Below are 9,112 nucleotides of genomic sequence, written 5' to 3' on the forward strand. Positions count from 1 at the left end.
AAAAAAAAAACTCACATGATTTTCCTAGCAGGGGTGGGTTAAGCAAATTCACACAGAACATGTCTCCTACAGATTATTATGCAATTGTAAAAAGAAGAAAAAAGAGTGAAGATCTCTATCTTGTTGACGTAATTTCTAGTATGCATTAATAGGTTAAAAAGTAAGGTATAAAAATGTTGTGTATTGGATGCTTTCTTTTGTATAAGAACAGGTCAAGCACCATAATGTGTAATTATATGTGCTCACGGTTTTACAAAGAAATCCTTGAGGACCTACAAGAATCTTTATCCAGTGGTTAGCAGAGTGACAGGTGGGAGCGAGAAGAGGTGATGGGGTAATGTGAAGGTTCGGATGGCCCATGAAGGCCCGTGCTGAGAGGAAATTACCCTTGTAACAGTGCAAAGTGAGACCTTTGCGGGGTGAGACCATGTGGGCACTGCCGTCATGCATAGCATCGTCATGGTGAATGGGTAGTCCACAAAGGAGTGAGGCCTGAGCGTAGGAGAGGCAGTTTCTGTGGGAGTGGGTGGGAGCAGACAGTTGGCCTAGAAGTGGGTAGTTCTTGTGGGAGTGGGAATCACGGGAGTGGGTTAGTTCCCGCACGAGTGGGCCGTTACTGCAGGAGCATGAGTGGGGTAGGTAGTCACTGTGCACAGGTGTTGTAGCATGGGTACCTGCTGTGAGAGTCTTCTCTGACAAGAGGGTGGGCTCAGCCCTGGGCCTCCCACCGTATGGCAGGGGCCTGCTCGTGCCTCCGCCACACTAGGACACAGGGCTGAGACTTCCCCAGCACCAGTGCCTCTTCCTGGACCCCGCCTGCAGCCATGAGCCAGAGGAGTTTCTGTTCTTTACATCACAGTAACTCAAGTATTCTGCTGTAGCAGCAGAAAAGGAACTGAGGTAGGTGAAAGTGACCTTTCCACAGTGCTTTTATTTTTTAGCTATGAACGTAGATTACTTCCTAAAAGTAAAGGAGGGGAAGGGGATTTGAAGAGAGGGGAGGGGGATGGGGAAAAAAGAAGAAGCCAGATATATCATTTACAGGTACAAATTCCCTATGACCAACATGATCATTATGTATATCTAAAATGTACCAATAAAATGAATATAAATCAAAAAACCCCAAAAACAAAACAAAAAGAGTATGAAACCACCAAATATAATTTCTAAAAGAAACCTATTCATTTATGAAATATTACAAAAATGAACCTTTAGGGAGCAGCCTGCCTTTCCTATCTACCACTCCTGCTTATTGAGTCACCCCCAGCAGAGAGCCCCACGAGACCCTGGAGTTGCTCCTCCACCATGGCGCCTCTGCCCTCAGCGGTCCTGCTCTGCTGCCCCAGGCCCCGGAGGACACAGCAGCACACAGGATGTTCAGATGCCTCTTGTACAGCCCTGAAGATGAGACAACAGCAAGTACTCAGCTCCAGGAAGCACATCTGGAAATTCTGAGAGGCTTGCAGACTAACATCTGCACAAGGCTGGATCTGGGACAGAGTTCACTGTGGGGCCACGTTAACCCAACCACCACTGTTTTAGCATCTCTTGAGGCCTCCACTTGCTTTGCAGAGTGTTGCTCCCTTTCCAGGGGCTTTCCTCTCATTGTGTGTGGATGTCCCACAGCAGGTAGCTGAGCTGTGCTCCTAGTGTCACCCACTGCCTGTGCCATCCACCTGGCTTCTTCTGCTCCTTCTCTGTCCCTACTGGTGACACCTTCTGAGGAGACTGGGGATTCTAGTCCCCCATGTGGCCCTGAAGAGTCTCCACCCTCCTCCATGGACTTGCTGTGCCTATCCAAGAAGGACCACAAGGTTCTGTTCTCGGCTTCCAGCTGGCTTCCTCCTGCAGGGTGGCCTCAGACTGCCACATTCCTTGGCGGAGGTCGTTGCTCTTCTCTCCCTGGGGCCTTTTCCTTCCATATTCCCAGAGCCTCTCGGTTCCCTCAGCCCTTCCTCCCAGTGCATCCCTGCACACTCTTGATACCTTTATAAAATGTCTTTGATGAAACCCTCCTTAGATCAGCCTGAGTTGAGTGTAGCCTCCATGTCCTGCTAGGACTGTCCCCTACCGAGTTCCCTGCCTAAGGCAGTTTGAAGTTGTCCTCTCAATGCCTTTGGTGACCGCCATCTCGATGCATCTCCAGCTGTGCCCTGCCTGGGCCTCACTTGCACAATGTGGTCCCATCAAATACACTTCATGGATCTATGTTTTATGACGTTCATGAGAACGTCTCTATCTCCCTAACAGAGAGGGATGCTAGTAAAAAATACACGGGGACAAAGGACAGCAGTTGACATTGTAATGGGAAACAATATTTTGTCTGTACACACACACATACACACACACACACACACACACACACACACCCTTTGACAATCTCACTAGGAATATGATGGAGACCTTTAGAAGTTCCCTTCTGCCTTTTCCATAACTCCTTTTTTGGACAATACCTCTCACATACAGACTTCTGAAAGTCCTGTGGCATCAACCCTGACCAACCTAAACTCCAGAGACTGATACATCTTCAATGACAGCTAAAACATACCTATTCAGAGGTGAGAACATTTATGTGAGGCATACAGAAATAGATGGTGATATGCTACCTGCTGAAACACTAATGAAATAGCCATCTTATCTACCAATTATCTATTTGGCTTATGTCTTCAAGTAGGGCGTGAGGTCATCAATATTCTGTGACCAGAAGGATCTTTCCAGTGGGTTTCTGGTGGCAGCCCATCTTATTTGGAGAAGAGCTTGTGAGCTGGCCTACAAGACTCGATCTGTCTTCTGCTAATCTTGCCATCCTGGTCTCCCCGCAATCCTCCACTTCTCCAGGCACATGATCACCCCAGGGCCTTGGATTCCACTGTTTCTTGTAATATAGCAAAAATCTAACTCCTGACCTGATAGATGTCAGATGGAACTCATGGTTTAACAAGATCAAGGAAGTTGGGAACCAAAGGAAAACGTTAAGAGAGTTTTATTAGAAATAAGGAAAATAGGTTCCGCAAAAAAAGAAAAGAAAACAAAAAAGCAAATAAGAATAGCTCCTGGCTTTCCAGGAGGGGTCCTGAATCAGTGGCCACTGAGGTTCTCATACAACATTGGTCAGACTACAATCAACCTACAGGACTGCAAGGGCAGCTGCTTAACTAATATTGACCCAATAGGGAAATAAGGCATGCATCAAGGGTACACGAAAAGAACAAAGGCATTCTGGGGGAAGGAGGCTATATCAGTCAGGGTTTTACTAGAAGAATGGATATAACACAAGATGTACAAATGTATAAGAAATTACAAGACTGGCTTATGACAATCAGCCACAGAGTCGAATAAGGAAACATGCAGAGGGCATCTGCACACTGGAAACTGAAGGATTCAGCCCAGGGTCCAGAGCTCACTGCAGTGTTCCGTTCAGGTCCCTATCAGGAGGCAGATGGGTCTGCGACAGAAGGCTGATGAGTCTACACCAGAAGGCTGAAGGATCCAAGGTGGAGGCTGAAGAGTCTGCACTAGAAGCCAGGAGACTATATGGAAGACTGGAATTCCTCTGAGGAAAATGAACCCTCCATCCTTCCTCAATTCTCCTTTGATGGGTCACTCTAGTGGGGGCCTGCATGCCCTAGGGTGGGGAATTGCTGAGCCCATTTAGTTAAGCTTTTAACTTCTCAAATTGACGCAATGTACCAACCACTGCAGAGGGGAAGATGGGTGTGGGTATCTTGGTCACACATCTGTGTACCTGATGCCTATCTGGCCCACTGAGCCTTGAGGGGCTATCGAAGTATAATCTCTGGTTGCTGTTTCCCTTGCACACCTGACTACTGCGTCTCCATCCTGCGGCTCGGATCTTTTTCAGATTCACCTTCAGCCGCAATTCTGGTGTCTTCATTCTGATGCTAACTTCCTTAGGACCTAATCTTCTCTGACTGTATATTAACTTCTAACTTAGACATCTCTAATACTTGTACCTGAAGTATTTCCACAGAGAGTGGCACAGCCTCATCCCTCCACTCCTCCAACACCATCTTCTCCGGGAGCAACACTTTCTCCTTATTTAAGCCGTAGCACCTCACTCAACAGTTTCTACTTCCCTTCCCTGCTGAGTTTTTCTGTGCAGCCTGTATCATCCTCTAAAACAGTTCACTTCTTTATATATGTGACTTACAGCTTGTCCCCCCACTCTCCTGAATGTGCTCTGTAGACAGACATGAATCACTGTCTACACACTGAATGATCTCAGTACATAGAATAGTGCTTAGAAACCATGACACATGATAATATTTGCTGGCTTAGCACCGAGCACAAATGTGGTCATTAACCTCTTTTGCTAAACTTTCTCAATGCTTAGAGGTTCCCCACGGTGTCAGCACAAAACTAGGGCTCCTGAGCTTGCTTATAAACAGGCAGTAAATTTCTTTCTTGTCTTTCCACACAAGCCACTTTGCTCACTGCCATGGACAGTTGAAAAGAAAGAAGTGGTGTGTCACGAGAAGTGTGGAGTGTTTCTATGTTGCAGAGAAAAAAGAGACAGGGTTGCCACAGGATATGAGAAAGGAACTCACAGCTACTAATTAATTTGGCCAGCAACCTCCTTTTTTAGACCAGTGTCACCTTTCTTTTGAGGAATCATTTGTCGCCTTCTTCTTCTCCTTCTCCTTCTCCTTCTCCTTCTCCTTCTTTCTCCTTCTCCTTCTCCTTCTCCTTCTTCTCCTTCTCCTCCTTCTCCTTCTCCTTCTCCTTCTCTTTCTCCTTCTCCTCCTCCTCCTCCTTCTCCTCCTTCTCCTCCTCCTCCTCCTCCTTCTCCTTCTCCTTCTCCTTCTCCTCCTCCTCCTCGTCCTTCTCCTTCTCCTTCTTCTTCTCCTCCTCCTTCTCCTTCTCCTTCTCCTCCTCCTCTATCTCCTTCTCCTCCTCCTCTTCCTCCTTCTCCTCCTCCTCCTTATCCTTCATGCAAAACCCTGTCTTCTTTCATGTGACCAGCCCAGTGGCAGCCAGGTCAATCATAATAGCCCAGTTCAACACAGCCACTGGTCCATAGGGGTAATATTGAGGTAGGATAGAAGAAATAAAAAGGAGACAAAGGAAAAAAGATTATAAAAATTGTACTTTTAAGAAACACTACAGTTTTAAGGCAAGACTGTTTCCCTTCTAGAAAATTCAGTCCAAAAAAAAAAAATCTCAATGATACTATAAAAGGGAAAAACTGTATGAGAAATTATTCTTTTTATAGCTTTGTTCTTTTGAAACTGCCTAGCCCTATAACTGTTTCATGGCTTTGTAATTACTTTGTTGATGCCTGTACCTACAGGAGCATAACTGAATGTGCATGGCCTGATTGTACCATTGCACCAAGCTTAAAAAATGATGATCATTAATCTAGTGCTGTAACCAGTGATCTCACCCTGCTAGCCAACCAAAAGATCCACCAGGCTGTCCTGTCCAACCTATGTACCTCCTGCTTGTACATCTGTCTCAGTTACTCTTCTCTCGTTGCTGGGACAAATACTGGATACCCAAATTGAAGGAAAAAAAGGTTTATTTAGCTCACAGTTACTGCAGGTTTCTGTCAATATTCAGCTGGGTCCAAGGCAGAGTAGCACATAGCAGAAAACAACCTTTCATGGTGGTGGCAAAGAACAAGAGCAAAAGGGAAGGGTAGCAGCAGCTCAAGCAGCTAGCTTCTCTTCTCACCTTACATTATAATGCAAATTACTTGCCCCAGGGCAGGTGCAGCAACCACACTCACAGTGATCATTCACAAACTCCAGAGGCCACCCCAAGACTGTATGAGACTTTGGGGGGACACCTGTACACAAACCATATCAACATCATATAAAAGCCCTAGACCACTGGAACCAGGGCCTGTTACTCTAGGAATGATCCCAGTCAGTGCCTGTCAGTGTAAATAAATCTGCCTCCCAATCCTGGGTGTCTTTGTGGCATTTCTGCTTGCTGATGCATCTGATGTGTTGCCTGGGAATACTCACCACACTGACCTCTTTGATCACCACATGTGGCCCTCAGGGACGGAGCAAGGACCTCTCTAGGTCCCAGTGGGAAGGCACACCCTTGAAATTTCTCAAGTCCCCTCAGAGATCCAGAAGAGGATTCCTGGCTCCCTGCTCAAGTGGCTCACAGCAGACCCCAAAGGGAAGAGGACAAAAATCTGTCTGTCTGTCCACCTATCTGCCTACCTGATTCTTGTAAAGCTTCCCAGTTAGTTAGTCTGTCAGTCCTGTTCAGGTCAGGTAGAAAAGCTTGATGAACTCTTGTTAGTTAAGGCCACCCTCAAGGGCAGGGGTGTTGGAATGTTAAACTTCTGAGAGCTGCAGAATGAATGTGTGACTGACTGCAGCAAACAGCATACGCAATAGGCTGCTCTGTCCATGTTCCAAGACTGGGAAGCACTGGTCATGGTGGCTGATGGGGCTTTCACCTGCCGTTCTGTGGCAATTGACATATGGCATACCATAGGCCTCGCACCCTCCCTAGCTAGGTCATGCCTACATCCTTGCAAGGGGAACAGACAGGTGGGTACCTGGATGTTTTCTCTCTGAGAGGCACCACCTTTGTCTGTTATGTCACCATTCAAGAGGACATAGCACACACTGTAGGGAGGTAGAATGGACGCTAATTAGTTAAAACTCACACTCCCTAACTACAGGAAGAGGGGCTTTAACAGAGTTAAAAATAAAACCAAACTACTAACTGCATCTCAGAGAAAAAAAAAGGAAAAAGAGGCCCCACTCTTCCTGGAATTCTGCCTTGGTGCCCTCGTTGGCTGCTACAGTTACTACCAGCACCTACCGCTTCACTCCACACAGCCCCCTCGTCTACTTCCAGCCAGCTGAGTGAGTTCCAGTTCATCTTCTGCTTTTGCCCACAGAAGGCTCCTGCAAGACGTGCCATCCTGGTCAGGTGGTGTCACCTAATCCCCACCAGAGGCGACTGTCAGCAATTCCTCCTGAGTTCTGCAGGGAACAGCTGGTGCTGGAAATTGATCTTACTGGACACCAGCATGATATGAGTAAGGAACTCATGGCTAATAATTTCCCCTGAGCACGTCTGAACTGGGACTGTAAGATGGCAGAAGCCATGAGGCCTCAGATCAACACCGCACTACTCTCCCCGCAGCGCTCAAAGAGGGAGGCGATAAGCCAATAAACATGTCTAAAGTGAGGATGGAGAGATATCTCAGAGGCATAAGCTCCTACTTGGCAAGCACAAGGACCTGAGTTCGGTCTCCAGCCCCACACATTGTGCAGTCTCAGCCCCGGATGCCCAGATGCAGGTGTCCACTGTGTGGCCCTGGCCCCAGGCATGGTGGCACATGCCTGCAATCCCAGCACTCTAAAGGTTCAACCAGGAGGATCTCTGAGAGTTCAAGACCAGCCTAGGGGCTACAAAATTGAGCACAAGACCAGATCAAACTGCATAGTGAGACGCTGTCTCAAAAAAAAAAAAAAAAAAAAAAAGTCTAAAGTTAATGACATTACTTCCTGGAATCCCCACTGAAAAGAAACCAAAGCAGATCCTGTAAGAGCAATGGACATTTTATTAAACATTAATTCCTGTACATGCTTGAGTGCCCTGTACCTCTCTTGAGACATGACCAGCCTCCCTCACACTCAGGTCCATGGTCCAAGATTTGATACTGACTCTGACTGAATCCCAGGAGGAAAAATAGCACCTACATCAGCCTGACATGCCTACAATTTTGAAAGATGTGTTTCCAGAAGTAGGGACAGAGGACTCACCCCCGGGGCTTGCCATACTCAGACTATCAGTCCCCAGGAGCACCCAAAGATCTCTAAGGGCTGCCTGTCCCACTTGTCTCTGAGCTCTCACACTCACTGCCCTAATTAAGACAGTTGACAAGCTCACCTGAGACTGAGATCTGAGTGTCCAGGTGCCACATGCTGCAATGGAATGAACTATGCTAGAAAGCGGACCCCCGACAGAGGCTGAGTGCACCCTGCTTACAGCTAGAAGTAGCTCCCTCAGGGATAGAGCCCCGCAGCCTAGGTGTGCTGTGGTCACCGGGGACAAAACTACTTTAGCCAAAACTCTCCTGCAGGGATGATCTGCACAGCAAACTGCTGTTTGGAAACCTGCCACCCATGACACAAAACAGTCTAGTCCACAGGCCTAAGCCCCTCCAGGGATCAACTGACTGAAAGATCAATATCAGCCAGAACCTTTTTTTTTTTTAATTTTTAGGAAAGGGTCTACAAGGTGTTCAGGGTCTCACCACTAGATCAGACTCATAGTGATCTCCCTGTTTACAGCCTCCCAAGAGCTGGGATTACAGGCATGCACCGCCATGCCATCTCAATTGCCTTCTCAGTGTGTCCCAGGGCTGGTACTGGCACAGCAGGCCCAGGGATTGAACCCACTGCCCCTGTGCCTGCTTGCAGGTGCTTTAATCCGCTGAGCTATTTGGCTGGCCCAGTCAGAAGAACTTTACCTGGTACTCCCAGAAGATCAGAGCCAGACCTGCCCCCACTTTTGTTCCACAAGCTTCAGCCACTGTGCTGGGTCCCATACCCCTGCTGACAACAGTGTCTGCGTCACTGGCCCTGGCCTCATGCATTAGAGTTGACTCTCCCTATTTAAAGACCCAGAAATAAAACATAAAACTCCACATAGCCGGTAACCAGTTAAAAGACCAGCTATGTCTGGAGAGGTTCCTGCACACTCATGTAACCTGGATACACATTAGCTACTTCTGCTAGTTTCCAAAATCTAGCCTTAGGTCTGCTGAAAACTTCACCTGGACAGCTTCTGTAAGGTGTCTAAGGGACAGTGCATCCAAAGTCTCACCTCTGTCATCTGGATGCTCATGGCTGAAGCCTGAAGACGCACCCATGCGATTCCAAGTGTGGCTATTTACCCCAGCCCACCCCACATGTACTTGAAGTGGTGGTACACAGCTCGGTTGCTGCCCCTTTCCTCTCACTGCTTACCACCTTTGCCTCAGCCTTGTGGGTAATTGTCCCAAAAGGTTCTTTTTCTTATTCCTTATATGGTTTTGTCATTTTAAAGTGTCTTCTTCATTTAAAAAGCTAGGGCTGGGGCCAGGGAGATGGCTCAGTACAATAAGCGCTTC

This window comes from Octodon degus, unplaced genomic scaffold, assembly GCF_000260255.1.
Source record: "Octodon degus isolate 3935 unplaced genomic scaffold, OctDeg1.0 scaffold00006, whole genome shotgun sequence".
Classification (NCBI taxonomy): domain Eukaryota; kingdom Metazoa; phylum Chordata; class Mammalia; order Rodentia; family Octodontidae; genus Octodon; species Octodon degus.